Here is a 20,326-nt window from a genome sequence, read left to right on the forward strand (position 1 = left end):
TGCGACCGTAGCGGTCTCGCGGTTCCAGACTGCAGCGCCTTTAACCGCACGGCCACTTCGGCCGGCTTCAATGGGTCGTGAGCATGACAGGTGTTTTCATTTACATATTCTGACACATACAGCGCCATCTATTGATCAATTTTCACACTATTTTTTTCTTCTGCCATACGTTTTCCCCCTTATCTGATAATATTCCGTTGCAATTTGACGTCATTTTGAGCAGTGGTGTTATTTCTACAGCGTTTTGAAAGTTTAACTTTAATTATAATCACCCTGTACATCATTTATTAACAACCCAACATTAATGATGAACGTAATACAGAAAACTGAACACAGCACAGCAAGACACTGCAATATACACAGTGGTAGCCAGGGGAAGGCGGGATTCAGTTACGATTGTGGACGGGCCGTAATCAGTTACTATTGGTTGCCTCTTTAGTTACACATATTTATTTTTTTTAAAACAATAATTCCAGACTCAACAATAAATAAAAAATACCACACGTTATTAACGAAGAAATAAACAACTGTGTAAATAATAGTGTTTTAAGTGCATTACAATTTAGCAAACCTAAAATACAGATACAGATAATGTTAAAAAAAAAAAACAAGCCACCGTGATCACGGCTGATGGCCTTACACGCCAAGAATGGCAATAAATTAAGAATGCTTAAGAACTCGCTGCAAATACAACTTACAGGTATTGAAATATTAAAAGGTAAGTGTCCACAAACACAGCAGAAGATATCAGACGCCAGGGATGGCAGTAAATAAGGTTTTAAGGCTTACTGCTACAACGCCAACACAAATTAGAATTTTAAGGCAAATGACCACAATCACGGCTAAAGGCCTTACACGCCAGGATCGGCAATAATATAAAAAAAAATATTGAAGCCTTCTGTAAAACAGCAAATACAATAGCAAAAGTTAATTTAAAAAACCAAGCAACTAATCCAGACGGTGCTCCAGGAATCGACCTCTGAGAAGGTCCAGCAACAAACACTTTCGCTAGCTGTGAGATAGGACCCAAGAGTTGCATTCACTTCGCGAGATGGTAACACAGGCTAGTGGCAGTTTAACAAATGACTAATGATAATCTTGCTGCAGCTACCTGACATCCAATAAACTAAATGCAATGATGGAACAATACGCCAAAGCCGGAATCGGCGGTCTGCTCTACGTCCCCAGAATACTATATTTAGAGCACCCTAACAAGAAAGAAACCACTACCAGATTTCCGTCCGATTCCACAAACCCAAAAATCTGAACAAACAAGTCACAGTACAGAACACCAGACAAACCAACAGTAACTAAAACCCTACTTGGTTCTGCGTGCGAGGCAAAACCTAAACGTAACCAGCCACACATCATTGCAGAAACAATCGTAAAGAAAACCTAAACCAAGTACCAAATGAGTGACATCAAATTCATTAGGCACACAAACGCCTACTGAACTCGATGTGACAACTCTGACAAAGATTGGTAGAATGAAACAAATCTCTTCACCGCTTTATTAATTCACAGTCGAGTAACCACAGGGTCTAATCACTGAGCCAAGTGCTTTTAACACATTAGGGTCTTCAAGTAATAAGTGGTACGCAGATTCACCAAACTGCACATGATGGCACGATGATAATCTGTTAAACATCACAAATGTACTATGGGGCCCACACGGGTGACTGACTCTGCTCTACTTCGATTTGAAATGCACTCATCTTAAAGCATGCTGGATCCGGTTTACGAGGAGGTTCCGCACCCTCGTGACCACAGCCCTTCCATCCGGCAGTCCATGTGTGCCGCCAGTGGTACCGGCGTGTTCTGGCACTGCACGGACCTGTCGCCTCCTGAGTCCCCAACCAAACTGCCACAGTCACACACTCGCAGCTAACGTAGTATTAAGTAAAAAAAGAAAGCTCTGCAAGAGAAAAACGATCAAGCTTTACAAAAACAAACAGACAAAGCAACAGAAATATATAAGGAAAAATGGAATGAAGAGAAAAGTATTTTAAGGAAACTTTACTAAGAGTTATAGAATGCTTAAGCATCTAGCTAGTGAACAAAGAGATGTAGAAAATATAAATGTAATAGTAGAAGAACAATGGATACAACATTATAGAGATTTGTGTTCTAACAACTTCCTAGAAAAAGAAGAAGAAAGCAATGGGCCTATTTATGGAAATGTAGATCCCATTACCTTAGAGGAATTACAAACAGCAAAAAAAAAAATAAAGAATAAGGAGGCTATAGGAGAAGATGGAATAAATGAATAATTATTGAGATATGGCTGGACAATACTAAATCAGAAATTTCTGAATTTATTCAATAGATGTTGGCATGGATAAATATTCCAGGATCCTGGTCACATGTTCAGGTTATGCTTGTATTTAAAAAAATGTGCTAGAAATAGGTGTGAAAATTATAGGGGAATAAGTACTCTGAACACAGGATATAAAACATGTGCAAAGATATAGAGTAAAAGAGTATAAGCCATCACATATGTTTCATTACTAGAACAAAACGGTTTTGGAAAGGGACGATCCTGTATACATGCCACTTTCACAGTTACGCTGGTAACAGAAAGAAAAGGGGTATAACTCATATAACTTTTATTGATTATGAAAAAGAGTTTGGCCAGGTAAGTAGGGAAAACTTATGGAAATTCTTGAAGTAAAGAGGATACGCGAATCACTTTATTAAAGTACTAAAATGAATATATAAACACAATCATCAGTGTGCATGTCGGAAACGGAAAATACAGTAAAAAGATACATATAAAACAAGGTGTATGGTAGGGTTGTAGCTGGTCTCCTATTTTGGTTACAATCAATACAGATGATCTGATCCAACAATGGATGTCCTCGTATGTAATTAATGGAGGCATTTGTATTGCATCAAATTTTACACATAATATGAGTAGAGTAGAGAGTTTCAGGGAGAGCATTAGGGAACGATTGACAAGAATAGGGGAAAGAAATGTAGTAGAAGAAGAATGGGTAGCTTTGAGAGATGAAATAGTAAAGGCAGCAGAAGGTCGAGTAGGTAAAAAGACGAGGACCAGTAAAAATCCCTGGGTAACAGAAGAAATATTAAATTTAATTGATGAAAGGAGAAAATATAAAAATACAGTAAATGAAGCAGGCAAAAAGGAATACAAACGTCTCAAAAATGAGCTCGACAGGAAGTGCAAAATGGCTAAGCAGGGATGGCTAGAGGACAAATTTAAGGATGTCGAGGCATATATCAATAGCGGTAAGATGGATACTGCCTACAGGAAAATTGGGGTAAAGAGAATCACTTGTATGAATATCAAGTGCTCAGATGGAAACCCAGTTCTAAGCAATGAAGGGAAAGCAGAAAGGTGGAAGGAGTATACAGAGAGTCTATAGAAGGGAGATGTACTTGAGGACAATATTATGGAAATGGAAGAGCAAAACGAGGATAATGGAATGTAGTCGAATTAAATCGGGTGATGCTGAGGGAAGTAGATTAGGAAATGAGACACTTAAAGTAGTAAAGGAGTTTTGCAATTTGGGGGCCAAAATAACTGATGGTGGTCGAAGTAAAGAGGATATAAAATGCAGACTGGCAACGACAGGGAAAGTGTTTCTGAAGAAGAGAAATTTGTTAACATCGAGTATAGATTTAAACGTCAGGAAGTCGTTTCTGAAAGTATTTGTGTGGAGTTGTAGCCATGTATGGAAGTGAAACATGGACGATAAATAGTTTAGACAAGAAGAGAATAGAAGCTTTCGAAATGTGGTGCTACAGAAGAATGCTGAAGATTAGATTGGTAGACCACATAACTAATGAGGAAGTATTGAACAGAATTGGGGAGAAGAGAAATTTGTGGCACAACTTGATTAGAAGAAGGGATCGGTTGGTAGGACAAGTTCTGAGGCATCCAGGGATCACCAGTTTAGTACTGGAGAGCAGCGTGGAGAGTAAAAATCGTAGAGGGAGACCAAGAGATGAATACACTAAGCAGATTCAGAAGGATGTATGTTGCAGTAGGTACTGGGAGATGAAGAGCTTGCACAGGATAGAGTAGCAGGGAGAGCTGCATCAAACCAGTCTCAGGACTGAAGACCACAACAACAACAATGATGCTATTGAATGGCGACCAGATTATTATATGCAAAACTGAAGACCAGGTTCCAAGAGCAGTTTATATGTTACAGAAGTTATGTAAGAATTATAGTTTTAAAATTTGCATAGATAAGGTAAAAATGGCCTTCAGAAGTAGATATAGTGTTAGAACCAAAAGTGAATCGATGAGTTGGAAAAGGAATCATTTTTTTCTTTTTTTCAAGTTACTTTTACCGGAGATTTCTGATCTTTATATTTATACGCATCGTTTAGTATAAGAAGTTATCATGTACCAACAAAAAAATCCTTGTTAGAAGAGTGCTGAGAGAGGGGGCCGTGTCCGTATAGACAACCTTGTAGTGAACCTGTTCTAATGAAAAAGAAAGTGGACTATGTTAACAAAATTCTGCGATACATTCCTGACGAGGAGAATCAGTTTTATAACAGTATATGCCAGTGGCCAGCGAAGGATGGAGCATCTCACCATTATCCGTTTTGCTGTACTTTGGTTGTGGTTGTGTTTTGCGTACATTATGAATAAGCCTGTAAACTCTTAACACGCTCTTTTATTGCTATAATCAATATGAATAATATAAACTTGCATAACACATTCATTGCCATGCAAACAGAATGCTAGTTGCCTCATCAAAATCTTCTGGTTTGATAAAGGGTCATCGCTAGGATATTCAAACTGTATTTCTGACCACATTCTATGGCTAAAATCTGTTTTAATTGTGCATACCGTTTCACCCTGGGTCCATCTACTACATGGCAACTCCACCACGACACCATTCTTAAACTCACAGCCTAGTAAAACGAGGTTTTGTGTCACCTAAAAATTTACTTTCTGGGACAGGTCTCCTTTTGAGACTCACCGATTCAGTCGTAATCAATAACACTATATTAGAACATCTTACGGGTTTTAATTACTTAGGGACGTACGTCAGTTATAAAATATGAAAAAGATTTTAGAAACAAATTACCTACGTTCCAGGAACATGCGGTACAATAAATAGAAGTCCAAAAACTGAAACTAAAAAAGAAACACGTATGAAGCTCTACAAAGTAATGAATGTGCCTATTTTTCTCTATTGATCTGAAACATGGATACTGATTAAAGCTGATAAAAGCAAGACAAACGCTGCCGAAAAGACATTCTTGAAAACAGGATCGACACTTTTAGATAAAATTTCGGATGAAAAAATAAGGGAAGAGTCAGGAATAAACTATTTACATGAAAAAATTGTAAACTATGGAAATGACTGTAAACAGCAAGTTGACAGTATGTCGAAGGAGAGGATTCCAAAAGAATGTTCTAATACAGCTTAAGGAAACAAGATACTCAAGAAGACCAAGAAAGCGATGGTTAGATATGTTTTGAAGCAATATTCCCTAATCCATGAAAGTGATGGTTAGGTATGTTTTGAAGCAATATTCCCTAATCCATGGAGTGCAGAAGAAGAAGAAGTTTTATCTACGTATAACAATGATGACTAATACAGTCAGTTACTTCTCTGTTATGAGAAGTGGAAGTCAGCTGTACCGAACATTGATGAGACGACCTGGGACGGGTTTACCATAATGTGTCGTCAGGCATCACCAGAAAATCAACAAGTAACAGAAGGATGGAGTCGAGGGCTTTCACAACTCTGCTCAAACTTTGTTTGTTAAAGTAGGTTTCGGGATCAAGACACTATTCAAAATCATCAATCATGTACGTGAAACTGCTATTTGTTGCAATTAATTAGCTTCTTTATTTCACTTTATGAATTACGCACACGTTAGTTCTGTGTTGACGTTTTCATCCTCTTTAGGTTTGACGATTGTTCATAGCAAGCAGGAGGTATTCACTTACGCAATACTGCATGTACAGTTCGTATTTTTCTGACAGTTTTCCTTCTTTCCTTACCATAATGTTTCAAAATGTCTCTTACAAGACGAAGCTGGAATGAAATGCATTAATAATTCGTTATTCAAAGCATAGAAGTGGCTGCCCTGTAATCACACTATTTACGATCCTTTTGATTGAACCAATATGCTAAATATTTTATACGTTCTTCAGGTTTTCTTTCTCTTTTATGGACGTTTGACCGTCGTCATGCAACAACTTGGTAGCACCACTCCGCACAGCGTTGATAATTTCGGAGTATACATTAGAACCAAATAATAAATACATAACCATACTGAATGAGAGACCAACACATGATAATGTCGTCAAATAGTCATCGTATAAACTAGCTAAAAGTCCTCTACACAGGGTGTCCCTGGGGAATGGTCAGTATTCTGTTAGTATGACAGAAAAGATCATTCTAAGCAAAATAGTCTAGTAAACATGTGCTCTACAATGCTTACCTTAATAGCTATGAGCACTTGTTCAGTAGAACGTATGTGTTTCGCAGTAGCCGAGATGAACAAGTGCTCATAGCTCTTAAGGCATGCATTAAGGAGCACGTTTACTAGACTATTTTGCTTAGAATGATCTTTTCTATCATACTGACAGAATACTGACCATTCCCCCAGCGAGACCCTGTATACGCCCCAAACAAACATCTTTAAAAGATTAGACGTCGTGTAAAATACGAGGATTGGAACTTTAATAGCGGAACTATTTATTTACAGCTCGTACAAAATAGATACGTGCTTCAAAGTTTTCCTGACCATCAAAGTAGTCACCAGCATTGTGTATAGCCCGTTGTCAGCGATGTGGAAGTCATAGGATACTCTTAGCAGTGCCAGTTGTGTTGATAGTTCGAGTGGCGCGGTCTATTACCCGACGAATTTGTAGCAGCTCTGAAGCGAATGCCGTGAACTGCTTCCTTCAGTTTATAAATCGAGTTGAACTCACTAGGGCGTAAGTCACGGGAGTGCAGTACGTGGTATAGCACTTAGCAGCCCCATCAGTCAAACAAATCAGTAACAGCTTGCTCTGTACGTGCTTGAGCATTGTCCTGCAAAATGATGGCCAGGTCCTGCAGAAAGTGTCATCACTTCTGTCTCTAAGCTGGTCGTAGGGTTTGTTCCAAAAATGAACAGCATAGAGACAGAAGTGCTAACACTTTGTGCAGGAATCGTTTGTTGAAGATGTCTTCAGTCCTACCCGTAACCGTAACAGGTAGGTTTGAAGTTTACTTTCGTTCAGTCACAGACGGACAATCATGTTATATTAGGAATGATAACCAAATGTGAATTTTTTAAAATTTTGCTTAACATAATGCACCTCTTTCATTACCTTTGTTGTGCATTTTCCAGTAGTTCAATTTATTATTAAGCTCAGATTATCTAGATAAGGAAGTCCGTCGTTTAAGATTACGTATCAGGTTAAAGCTTGTTTGGCTGAACTACCCACTGTTCCATTACGAAATAGTCTACTATGCCATGGAATCTAGCAGAACTAACTTACATTCTTGAGTATTCGTATTAACTTCTATATTACGTCAGTAATTTTGAGAATTATTTTTTTTTAGTTGGTACTCTGAATTCTCTTCAACACGCTTAGAAAATCGGTTCTTACTACAATGATTTTCCGTATCCGAAAGGTATAACATTTTACTGCTACCTAATCGCAGTATAATTTGCGCAGTTTATTGTTTATACCTCGTTAGACAGATAAAACAGAACCTGAAGATTTCTTGCGGGGTTTTTTAGAGCCTACTTCTCCGCCAACTGCGATCTTCACCCCATCCGTATAGAACATCGTCGACCCTGGGAGGACGGTAGTACACAAGATGTTGATTTAAAAGGTTAATTTCAGGGCATCTTTGTTGTGGTTGGAACACCAGTAGCTTTTCATCTCGTCTAGTAGCCATTCATTTTCCGGAAAGTGCTGAGGACCGTATTGCAGTTGTTATCAAAACATGCTTGCTGTCATGTCCAGCAGGTGAGAAGTGGGAACTAAACTCTAGCAGCATGACTTTACACAAACCGGTTGCACGCGTTGTGGAGGAGAAACTTGGGCAACCCACGTAGAGCTATTTGTGAGACCTAAATTCTCGTCGCATGGCAACACAAACCGGTTGCACGCGTTGTGAATGAGAACAGCTAGGCAGTGCAGCCTCGGATTTCGGCCGGCTAACAGCAGGACACAACACACGAACGCAGTGGCCGGGAATCCGTTGTGTCCCGAGGTCTTCTCAGCTAAGCGAAGGTAAGTCAAACGCTTATTTCGATACAGCATATCCCTTAACTTTGCAGTCAAGTCACAAGGGATTTATGAACTTGCCACCCAGCGAGGTGGAACAGTGGGGAATCATGATCACAAAGGTTAACATCCCCCCCCCCGTCTGATCCTACGTTTTACGTGGTTCAGACAGGGATTTTAAGATGTGGCAAATACGATTATGATTTGTTAAAGAGGAACGCAAATGGTTTCCTCTCTCTTGACGACGAGACGCTAAGCTCTAACATAACTTCCTTTCCTTTAGTGAGTTGTGGGAGTGAACTGAGTGTATTGCAGGTCGCCTTTAGCCTGCAAGAGTTGAGTCACCAAAGTGAAAATTATGCAATAGTACACTTAACTTTGTACAGTTTGATTTGTGATGACGACAGCGCTGTATGTATCGTGCTTAGAACTGAGAAATGTACTTGTAATTATGCCGCTACCCCGTGAGGTAGTGACTAGAAACGTTAGTAGATAGTACTGTTACACACAGAAAAGGAATACATGTGGATAGAAAACAAGACCGGTATATACTGTCAAACGCTTTCTCCAGTTCGATAAATCCTATGAACTTGTCACGATTTTTCTTTAGTCTTGCTTGCAGTATCAACCGCAGCCTAAGAATTGCCTCTCTGGTGTCGTTACCTTTCCTAAAGCCAAACTGATCTCATCTAACAAATCCTCAGTTTTCTTTTCCATTCCTCTGCATATTATTCTTGTCAGCAACTTTGACGATTCAGTGTTAAGCTAATTGTGCGGCCATCCTCCAAATTGTTCGTTCTTGCAATCTTCGGGATTGTGTGGATGATATTTTTCGAAAAGTTCAGTGGTTTATCGGCAGTCTGATATATTCTACACACCAACATCGATAGTCGTCTTGCAAACACTTCCTCCAATGATTTTACATATTCCGACTGTACGTTATCTATCTCTTCTGTCTTATTTGACCTTAATTCGTCCAAAGCTCTTTCAAATTCTGACTCTAATACTGGATTCCCCATCTCTTCCCTGTTGACTCCAGTTTTCTTCTATCACGCCATCAGACAATTTCCCCTCCCCCTCTTAGAGGGCTTCAGTGTACTCTTTGCACCGATTCACACTCTCCTCTGCATTTAAAAGCGTATTTCCCGTTGCATCTTAATGTTACCGACTTTGTTTTTAATATCGCTGCAGAATGTTTTGAGTTTCTTATATGCTGAGTTAGTCCTTCCGATAATCTTTTGTTTTTCGATTTCTTCACTTTTTCATGCAGCCGCTTCGCCTTAGCTTTCCTGTACTTCGTATTTATTTTATTCCTGTCTCCTCGTATTTCTGTATGCCTGGATTTCCATGACCTTTTCTTTTACTTTATTCTTTCGTTGATCAACTCAAGTATATCTCTCATTAGCCATGGTTTCTTCCTAGTTACATTCCTTGTACCTATTTTTTTTTCTTTCCAACATCTTTGATTGCCCTTTTTAGAGATGTCCAATCTTCTTCAACCGAACTACGTACCGAGCTACTCCTTATTGAAATATCTATATCCTCAGAGAACTTCAAGAGTCTCTCTTCATTCCTTAGTACTTCCAAATCCCACTTCTTTGCACATTTATGCTTCCCCACTAGTGTCAAACTTCAGCCTACTGTTCATCAATACTAAACTGTGATCTAAGTCTATATCTGCTCTTGGGTATTCTCTACAGCCACTATCTAATTCCGCTATCTCTGCCTGACCATGATGTAATTTAACCCGAATCTTGCTCTATCTCCCAGCCGTTTCCAAGTATACCTCCTCCTCTTGTGAATCATGAACAGAGTATTCACTATTACTAAGTGAAATTTATTGCAGAACTCAATGAATCTTTCTCCTCTCTCGATATTACTACCAAGATCAGATTCATCTGTAACTCTCTCTTCTACTCCTGCCCCTACAATCGCATTCCAAGCTCCACGACTATTAGATTTTCGTCTCCTTTTACATACTGAATTACCCATTCAGTATACTTATATTATTATTTATTATTATTTTGAGCATTACCTCATTACAGAGGCTTATCTCCAACATAATAATTTACTTGGAAATTACAATACAAACAATATACTTATACTTATATAGCCGGTCGGAGTGGCCAAGCGGTTAAAGGCGCTACAGTCTGGAACCGCGAGACCGCTACGGTCGCAGGTTCGAATCCTGCCTCGGGCATGGATGTGTGTGATGTCCTTAGGTTAGTTAGGTTTAAGTAGTTCTAAGTTCTAGGGGACTGATGACCTTAGAAGTTAAGTCCCATAGTGCTCAGAGCCATTTGAACCATTTTTTTATACTTATATACTCTCTTTATTTCTTCACCTTCCGCTTGCGACGTAGGTACCTGTACTATTGTTGACGGTGTTGCTTTGCTGTCGATTCTGATGAGAACAATCCTATCACTGAACTGTTCACAATAACTCACTGTCTGCACTACATTCGTATTCATAACGAAACCTACTCCCGTTATATAATTTTCTGCTGCTGTTGCTATTACCCGGTACACGTCTGACCAGAAATTACTGTCTTCTTTCCATTTCACTAACCACACTATATCCAGACTGAGTTTTAGCATTTACTTTTCAGATTTTCTAGGTTTCCTGCCAAATTCAAACTTTTGATATTCCACGGTCCGGCTCATAGATAGGAGTCCCCTCCCGGAGATCCCAAGATCCCAAGTGGCGACCTGTCAGGAATCTTTTACCAGTGGAGAGATCATCATAACACCTTTTCATTTAGAGACCACATGTCCTACGAAATATTCTACTATGCCATGGAATCCGTCATAACTAACTTATGTTCTTGAGTATTCGTAGTAACTTCTACATTACGTCAGTACTTTCGAGACTTTTTTTTTTTTGCAGTTGGTACTCCGGATGGTCTTAAACATGCTTAGATTATCGGTTAATACTACAACGATTATCCGTATCCGAAAAGTATAACATTTTACTGCTACCTAATCGCAGTATAATCTGCAGAGTTTATTGTTTATACCTCGTTAGAATAGTACCTGAAAAATAGAACCTGAAGATGTCCTGCGGGGTTTTCTATAGCCTACTTTTCCGTCAACTGCGATCTTTACTCTACTCGCATAAAACATCGTCGACGCTTGGAGGACGGTAGTAAACAAAAAGTTGATTTAAAAGGTTAATTTCAGGGCATCTTTGTTGTGGTTGATATTATGGAACACCAGTAGATTTTCATATCGTCTAGTAGCCATTCATTTTCCGGAAAGTGTTGAGGACTATATTGCAGCTGTTATCAAAATACGCTTGTGTCATGTCCAGCCACATTACGTGTGTTTAACGGAGTGGTTTCCATTGATTTCTGCACCCTCATGTCGTTGATCATTGCTGATTCTTCCGCCTTTGTAGGAATAGTTTTCCACCCCACGTGTAAGAGGGTGCTCTGAAACTCTACTCCCTCCTCCGACCTCCTTGACATGGTCATTGGCAGAATGAGGTTTTCGTCTGCCGCCACTGCTGAAGATTTTTACTAAAAATTTAAGCACTGGCGAGATTCGAATCCGGGACCCAAATCGCTTTTGTAATTATACTTAGATACCACACGTAGACCACGGGATATAATGTGATGGCGTCTCCTATAAGGTTGTATCGCAGTGTGTAATACTTGCTTTACGCTTTTACTTGCACCATATACACTAAAGCTCTATTTGAGAGCCTGTAGCAAGGCTACGAAGTGAGTAAGGAATGTACCACATCAACATTAATTCGTGAATGAAAAGGTACTAAGCGTTAAAACCTAGACAGTAACTGTATATTGAATCAAATGCAGGATGACTACACGTAATGTCAAACAACGTGCAAGCGCTTATTAAATAAAGTAATTATAAGTAATTCGTGCCTAGAGACACACTAAAAATTGCGTTGTTAAAACACATGTCTGCGAACGGGGTTAAATCGATAGCACACTGCCTGGTATATTTGTTAAGAGTGCGTAGCACTTTCGCAATACGCACGTTAGGTGACACTCAAATCCAGTGTACACCATCGCAAAACACACTGAACACAATTAAATACTGATGATTACTTAGCTTAACTATTTTATCGCTCTTACTGAGCCTTCATATGGGAGACTAAGCACTTACAGAATCGAATACTTGTCCTGTGTACACGAGACACAGAACCTAAGCAAGGAAGACACTTTCTGCCTCACCAGTGGTACATCTAGAAGCAGACTGATATTCTCAGCATTTCGGAAGGTGTCACGTCAACCGACCTGTAACAGCTCTGCTTTAAAGTTCAGCCAATCGGCGTTTATGAGAATGACCACCACCAGACAAGCAGCTCTTCTCATTATGCGCTGTTCACTTCACTTTTATTTTCCTTCGTAAGAATGTAAACGATTCGCTATCTACTAAGACAGACTCTGGCCGGTTCATTTCATTAATAGGTCGCTCACCAAGTCCATCATTTATATGTACGTAAATGGTAGTTTCGGACTATGTTTTCTTCCCACGTCGTTCTCTGTTAGTGCAAAACTTGGTACTCCCACGCTAAAAGATGGCTGGAGAGCAGGATTTGTTGTCCTGAAACTGAGAAAGCGTCTGATCTTCCCCACTGGAGCAAGTCCTGAACAGTTCACCACTATGATCTGGCCACCGCCGTCCAACGTCAAAAGAAATCGCAGTTGAGCGCCTCGGACAAAATGATGCAGTGGAAATGAGCGTTTGGCGTCATTGGCCGGGAGGCCTCTTTCAGGGCAGGTCCGGCCGCCTTGGTGCAGGTCTTACTACATTCGACGCCACATTGGGCGACCTGCGTGCCGGATGGGGATGAAATTGTGATGAAGACAGCACAACACCCAGTCCCTGAGCAGAGAAAATTCTCGACCGAGCCGGGAATCGAACCCAGGCCCGTAGGACGGCAATCCGGCACGCTGACCACTTTTTTTTCTTTTTTTTTATAATAGTGAAAAAAAATAAAATAAAATATCCTGCTTCTGTCAGTACAAAACAATAACGTTCGACGTTCCTCTTTTAGGCGCATACCTCGCTAATCCCGTCATACCTCGCGTTGGTGTCGGGTACGTCTTCACGTGTGTTTGTGGATCCTCTCCACTGTCCTGGTCCTTTCTTGTTCTGATACTTATAGACAATAATTACATTCTCCTACCCGGGACACCCCAACTGGGTGGGGGATCAAGCAAGGCACTCCCTAAAAAATTTGCGTAATATGATCGATATCTCGGATGTCTCATAAGCTGTGAGTGGTGTTCCTGTAGTAAGGCCCAAAAGTCAAGCACATTCTTACTGCCGTCTCGGAAAAGATAACGCACAGTCAAACCTCGAATCCAAGTCACTGCGTTTGTCTTCGTTCGGGGATAATACGTCCTATCTGGGAGAAGTAGTGTGCGTGGTTCTATTGTTTGCGGCCCCACCCGAAGGAGGAAGGCGATCATTTTTTTGACCAAACACCATACGTCCGCCGAAGGACCGCATATCAGGCGATGCTCCTCAGTGTCTATAACATTGCACTGCGGACACAGTGGCCATTCCGCCATATGAATTGTATGCAACCTGGAACGAGTCACGTATTTCCCATTGACCACCTGATACCACAGTGCGCGCGTTCCCGTATCAAGGTGTGGGTGGTGCACTGTACGCCATACCACTGACCACGTAACCGTTGGTTGGCGGCGCTCTACGGCATTATTCGGCCGTCGTCGAGTCAAGATGTGATATATATCACGTGCCGTTGCCGTCCTGGTAGTTGGTAGTTCCATATGTACATAACTGTGTTCCACAAAGAAGGTTCGCATATGGGCAAGCGATGGTGAGATGTGAGCCACCGCTACCGGAGCCGAACGAGAAGGTGGAGCTGCCCGTCAGACTTGTCTGGTGTCGTGTCCACATCTTTATCATCGTGGTTACATAAATAGCCACTGCTCGGTCGCGTACGTGGACTAGTCCAAGACCTCCACGACTACGAGGAAGGGTGAGGGTTTCGTATCCTACCTTAAAAAGCAGACCTGTGCTCACAAAATATCCTAGTGCCGCCAGGATTCGGCGGGCCAACACCACCGGCATAGGAAGAACTTGTGCCAGGTGGGGGATGCGAGAGGCTAGATAAGTGTTGGCAAAGGTGACCCGTTGTATCATATCCAGTGCCCTTAACCTGTGACTTTGGACACTCGCACGAATTGTTTGCAGAAGATGTCTGTAACTCAGTGCCGCCGTGCGTCGAACGTCTGTAGTGAAGATAATTCCTAGGCATTTCATCGTGGTGATCGGCTGTAATGGTGCTACACTTCCTGTCGGGAGTCCTCTCCCGATGTTCATCGCTCCCGACTTTGCCATGTTCAGGCGACTTCCCGTAGCCATACAATACAAATTAATCCAATGCAGGGCCGCTCTTGCCTCGTCGCCTGACCGTGCTAAAAACACTAGGTCATCTGCGTATGTTCGGCATATAAACTTGTTGTGCCTTATCGTCATTCCTTGGAGTCGATTCCGGAGCCCGCAAAGCAGCGGCTCGACAGCGATGGCATATAATAACGTTGACAGCGGGCACCCTTGTCTGACCGATCGTGAGATGGTGATGGGCCCCACCAAGCGTCCATTGATGAGCACTTTGGATGCGGCTCCGTGGAGTAGTCTCATGACGACGGTGACAAAACTTTCCGGAAACTTCATTTTCGTCATCACGTCCGTGAGATAAGCATGACTCAGCCTGTCAAATGCGCGATCGAAGTCTATCGATACCAATACACCCCGGAGACGACATGTTGAAGCCAGTGCGATAACATCGCGGTAGTCGCTGAGTGCCGTTTGTATATTGCTAGCTCCTCCTAGCTGGGTTTGGTCGAGTGATATCACTTGGCGTATCACGCGTTTAAAGCGTGCTGCAAGTATCCTGGCGTAGATCTTGTAGTCGCAATTAAGAAGGGTCAGTGGCCGGTAGGCCTGTATCCCTGTGCCACCAGATGGTTTGTGGATGGGGATGATCATTCCTTCCACGAAGGTGGGCGGAAGAGGCACGTTGGGAGACATCAATTCGCAGTACATGGCAGTCCATCGTGGAGTCATGAGACCTTTAAATGTACGATAGAACTCCAACGGAAACCCGTCGGGCCCCGGCGATTTGTGCGACGCTCCCTTATCAATCGCTTCCATTACGTCGTCAACTGTGATTTCACCTGTTAACTCCAGGTTGGCCGACTCGTCGAGACACGCGGAGAGCGTTCGTCGGACCTCATCAAAGGCTGCCTGATCGTGTTCCGCTTCTTCATAGAGATGACCGTAGTGTTCCACGAAAGCGTTGGCAATGACTTTTTGCGTTGTCATGCGGCGACCATCTGGCAGTACGACCGTCTGTATTAAGGTTCTGCGACTACGTTGTTTTTCTCTGATAACGTGATACATCGACGGGGATTCTCCACGGACTCGTTCAAAGGCCCTTGCACGGATTGCGACACCCTCCAGTCGGCGGCGCGTTATGGAAATTATTTGGGCCTGTGCTCGTTTTATACCTGCACGACGCTCCTGTGAAGGTGCTTGTACAGAAAGTTCGCGGAGCATCGTGAAATAAAATTCCGTCGTGTATCGCCGCCACGTCATCTGCTCCCTTCCGTATGCAATTAACGCTCGGCGCAATGCAGGCTTAACGCATTCCAGCCACCACTGCAACGTCGTCGGATACGTCGGGAGGCGTCGTTCACACACATGCCAAGTGTCTTCGACTAAGCGTTTGCACTCAGGTTCCCTAAGGTGTGCTGTATTCAGTTTCCAAACACTGCGACTCCTCCACACTTTTTGACGACTCAAGGAGACCGTGCATATATATGCTATGTGATCTGAAAAGGCGACAGGCCACAATTCCGCATCGAGGATCGCAGGTTCGAGACGACGTGTTACGTAGATGCGATCGAGACGACTTGCAGAGTGACTCGTGACGTAGGTGTATCCACGTCTGTCGCCATGTATCTTCTCCCATGTATCAATGAGATTCATGTCCTGTATGAGTTGCCGCAGCTCCGGGCACGAAGTATAACGTGGGTGTTGATCTTTTGGTGCGAGCACGCAGTTGAAGTCGCCTCCAAATAAGACATGTTCATACCGACCTAAGAATAGTGTTGCAATCTCCTCTGCATAAAATCGGGATCGGTCGCGCCGTCTGTCTGACCCCGACGGTGCGTAAATGTTAACGACCCGTACTCCCAGCACTGTGAGCGCCAGTCCTCGCGCTGACGGCAGGTACACCACGTCCTCGGCTACTATGCCGCTACGTAGAAGTATCGCTGTTCCGCTGCCGCCGTCAGTAGTAGGTGTAATGTACGTATCGTACGCATAGAGGTCGGGGAAGCTCTCAACACATACTTCCTGCAGCAGAACGATGTCGACGTCTGACGCATGCAACATGTCTCGTAATAATTGCAATTTGACAGGCGTTCTGATCGTATTAATATTAATAGAGGCTGTTCGATATGCCTGCCGCTGTTCCTCAGTGCGTAAAGCGCACATGAACGCTTATGGTAACTTGTGTGCTTCTGCCCGGTGACATGCTGTCTGTGCGTCAGTCTGCATCTTCTGCGCGGTTAACATCCTGTGGACGCAGCACTCGCCATTGCGGGTGCGTCGTCGGTGTGGGGGTCAGTATCGGAGTCGTCGGCCCAGTTCCTGTGCTGGAGGTCCAGCTCCCGTCGTGTCTCTCCTGCCGGGCTGACCGAAGGCGGTGGCGGTGCTGCGGTGGGTGGAGGGACTCCTTCCGTCGGCTTTCCGTCCGTTGTGTCTGTATTCAACCCCTGTGTAGCATAATTCGCGTCGGACTGCTGTGTGGGAGGTAGAACCTCCCGTTGCGCATCCGGATGCACTGTATCGACGTTACCCCCAAGTCCGTCTGACGTGGACTGCAGTAAGCAGGTATCCGACGGCGCTAGCCGTCGTTTCTTGTGGCGCTTCGGCGATCGTTGTTTGCGCGTGTGCGCCTCCGTATCCGAGTGCGGAAGTGACTCCCGGTGCTCAGGGACGAAAGCAGCTGTCGGCACAACAGCAGGATCAATTTCCATTTCTCCTACCGATCCTTTCCGCTCGGTTAAGTACGTCGACGGCGCCGGAGCGGCAGAGGTGTGCGTCGTTTCGTCACTGGAGGCGGTCCCCGCCGCAGCCGGTTGCCGTAAACTGTCAGGATTTGGTAGCTGGTCATTCTTCGGGATGGGATCCGTTCGAAATGCGTCCGCATACGTTAGTGGCAGCGGCGTCAACGTGGACGGAGGTACGGGTTCGCCGTTTGGAACTTGCACTATCCTCCGCTGCATACATTCGGAACGGACGTGGCCCTCTTTCCCACAGCCTGAGCATGTTTTGGGTTGTCCATCGTATATGACTATAGCTCTGCATCCGCCGATGTACAAGTACGAGGGTACATGTTGTGTCAGTTCTATTCTGATTTGACGCACCCCATTGAGAACGGGGTAAGTCGTGAAGTTGGACCATTTTTCCTCAACGTGGCTAAGCACTCTTCCATATGGGCGTAAGGCGTCAACGACCAAGTCAGACGGAACCTCGAAGGGAAGTTCGAAAATACGTATGTTTCGTAAGCCCAGTCCTGCATGATCAATAGTTACTTCCCCAACATGTCCATCAGAGTGCCGAAATTTGAGTCCATGTTTAGTATCTCGGATGATTCTGTCACATACTGCATCGTTAATCAGCTTGACGTAAACAACACTGCTCACTATGGAGAGGTGGATTCCGATAAGTTCGTTGTAGTCAAGTTTAACTTCGTCTCGTAGGAACCTCTCTATTTCGTAGGCTTTCGGTCTCGCATATTCATTCGAAAAACTAATCTTGAGAGTCGACTTTCGGTATGCATGTGCCATTCTATATCGAGTCGTCTAAACGCGCGAGTACGCCGAAGAGGTAAACAACTGCGCGAGCGCGAACTTCTCCGGCAGGGACGTAAACAGACGTCCGTGCCGTAGCACCGCCGAAGGCAGACTGCCGCCTTGGTGCAGGTCTTATTACATTCGACGCCACATTGGGCGACCTGCGTGCCGGATGGGGATGAAATTGTGATGAAGACAGCACAACACCCAGTCCCTGAGCAGAGAAAATTCTCGACCGAGCCGGGAATCGAACCCAGGCCCGTAGGACGGCAATCCGGCACGCTGACCACTCAGCTATCGGGGCGGACAACGTTACAGTTATCTTTATTTATTTTAGCTTACGGTCTCGCGGTCTGCGTTCTCGGTTACGGCCTTTGGTCCGTTGTGACAAAAGATGGGAGTCGCATGGAACATTAAACGCTAAGGTAAAATCCGCGCCTCTGTGGCCACTAACAGTTCTACAGCAAGCTCCTATTATGTATTATAGTTAGTTGAGACAAGATGTTGAGATATTTATGCCACTCATTTCATAGGGTCATGTCTCTGCGATTATGACAACGTACAGCGTAGATTACACCGCGTGTACTTAAAACTCACCGACAAAATTTCTGAGGTTGTTCAGGGATATGTAATGAGTGTTTTGGTGTAAGGCAGGTGCGGTCTTCGGTGGATCATTACAGAGCAGTAGTAGTAGTAGTAGTTGCTTATTTTAAGCTGAACAAGATTAAATACTTAACTTTGAAACAACCCATTGCCACAGGAATCTCATGTAGGGTTACATTAATTTGTTATTAACTCTGAGTACTAACGTATCAGTTGATACAGTTCAACATAATAGTCTCTTCTCCCCGAGCACAACTCACTACAAACTTAGCTGAAATTCTGTCGAGTACAACTCTCGCACTGCTGACTGTAGAGAGACGATGCTGTCGCCTTCGGCGATGACTGCTGACTGGGCTTAGCGGCTCTCCGCTCTGGCATAAACAAGCATCCTCCAAAGGTGTCTCTCATTCGTCATTGCGTCTAGTAGCGCTTGTGCTTACTTGTGGTTGCGTCACGAGGTCCCAACTTGTCGCGGGACTCCTTCTTCAGATGGCACCACAGCAACAAAAATAGCAAAATTTATTTTTGTATCGGCGTTTACATGCAGGCCCAGTTGCATTTTCTTTGATTTCTTATCCTCATTTATCCTTCAATACGGCAATGACAATGCCTACAGTACAGTGACGCTATCGGCGATATATGCTGTGTGTCATGTTTGGAACAAAGTTGTTCCTGTCCCTCACGGTGCTGTAGGTTGATAAGAGTAATAGCCCTCAAGCTTGTACTATGGGTAATTTCGTTGATGACGAGTTGGTCGATATGCACGTGAATGCAGTGGCAGAATAGCGCAACGGCACTATGCTCAGCTGTTCCCGCATGGACAGCAATCAAATCACTGTACTTTTGCATCTGTCGGTTGTTGCACAATTCTGTATTTCGTTTTGTACGTTTTGGTGATTGTATGTTACAGATTTTTCATTGATGTGAAGGTGTGTGCACAGGAACAAAATTCGTTGGATAACAGATCGCATACGCTATAGTTACACCGTAAGCAGGCTCACGAGACGACGGCTCCATCATACCAAAACACTCACGAGGAACTGCTCGAGTGCGAGTTGAAAGTTCTGTCTTGGTTAAGGCTCGTTTGAAAGTGATAACTATTATGACAGGTACAATATTAGCTGGAAATGACTCACCCTGTGCATCAGGAGGGCGACGGAAAATGAGTGTCCGGGAGGTGCAGAGATCAACGTTCTATGGGATCTATGTATTACACTTCACAAAATGGACATCGTCGAAATTCAAGGAATGTTCCAAATAAACCATTAACTTACACCATGAAATCGGAGTGAAAAATAGCGCGCCACAGTGATCACAGAAGTTCACACCATCAAGATAGAAGGCGAGCTCCTGAGGAATTGCGAACTGTGCAGAGCGTTCCACTCTCAAAGAATCCATATAGACTCAGGCTGGTGTAATGGGATTATGAGAACACATGGAATGTGATGGCATGCAACCGAAGGCGAAACAGTCTATCTTGGAGCTTATCGTGAAACTGGCTATCCTTTAAGACGTAGCTCCAGATAGTACAATAATATATTTTATAGGCACGAGGAAAACAGACATCCAGAGCCAGAATTTGTCCAGTGGTTCCAGGTGGTGTGAACTGCAATGTCACACACTTTCCAAAA

The 20,326-nt window shown here is 43.4% G+C and overlaps 1 protein-coding gene across 1 annotated transcript in view; it reads left to right on the top strand.

Annotated features, from left to right (window-relative positions):
- The first annotated feature begins 8,146 nt into the window (after window positions 1-8,146).
- Window positions 8,147-20,326, top strand: part of LOC126239291 (estradiol 17-beta-dehydrogenase 2-like) — a 206,157-nt gene continuing 193,977 nt past the window's right edge. Inside the window, exon 1 of the mRNA XM_049947850.1 lies at window positions 8,147-8,230. The gene's annotated coding sequence lies outside the window, so the exon portion shown is untranslated. The remainder of the gene's footprint in view (window positions 8,231-20,326) is intronic.

Source organism: Schistocerca nitens, chromosome 1 (genome assembly GCF_023898315.1).
Source record: "Schistocerca nitens isolate TAMUIC-IGC-003100 chromosome 1, iqSchNite1.1, whole genome shotgun sequence".
In the NCBI taxonomy this organism is placed as follows: Eukaryota; Metazoa; Arthropoda; class Insecta; order Orthoptera; family Acrididae; genus Schistocerca; species Schistocerca nitens.